At 43.4% G+C, this 422-nt stretch overlaps 1 protein-coding gene across 1 annotated transcript in view; it reads right to left on the bottom strand.

Annotated features, from left to right (window-relative positions):
- The window catches only part of LOC119586168 (syntaxin-6-like), a gene marked incomplete in the record, with an annotated part of 66,436 nt that overhangs the window by 13,192 nt on the left and 52,822 nt on the right, over positions 1–422 (bottom strand).

Here is a 422-nt window from a genome sequence, read left to right on the forward strand (position 1 = left end):
AAATAAAATCTTAAAAAATGCACATCTGTATCTACGCCTCAAAACGAAGGGACAGACAAAAAAACAACAGAAATTCCACTCAAATCCAAAACAGAGAAGAGCAAACCAAAGATTAGCCTCGCCCGCACACAAAATAACACTCTCAAAGTCTAAATAAGTAATAATCTATTTAGACTTCACACTCGCGCCAAGCACAGTGTTCGTCCCAATCCTCGCACGAGTGTCATCATGGCGCCAGAAGTTCATTAGCACGATGGCTGCTGGACCTTGTCGTGATGGAGTGACGACGAACCGCACTCCCGCCAAAAAACAATTCCCGCTTGACATCACTCCATCAAAAGAGAATTAATGTATCCGTTATCCAATTAAAAAGAAAATGCCGACGGATCGAGAGGTTGGCACACAGGCAGGCCCAAAATAAG

This window comes from Penaeus monodon, chromosome 21 (genome assembly GCF_015228065.2).
Source record: "Penaeus monodon isolate SGIC_2016 chromosome 21, NSTDA_Pmon_1, whole genome shotgun sequence".
Taxonomy (NCBI): Eukaryota; Metazoa; Arthropoda; class Malacostraca; order Decapoda; family Penaeidae; genus Penaeus; species Penaeus monodon.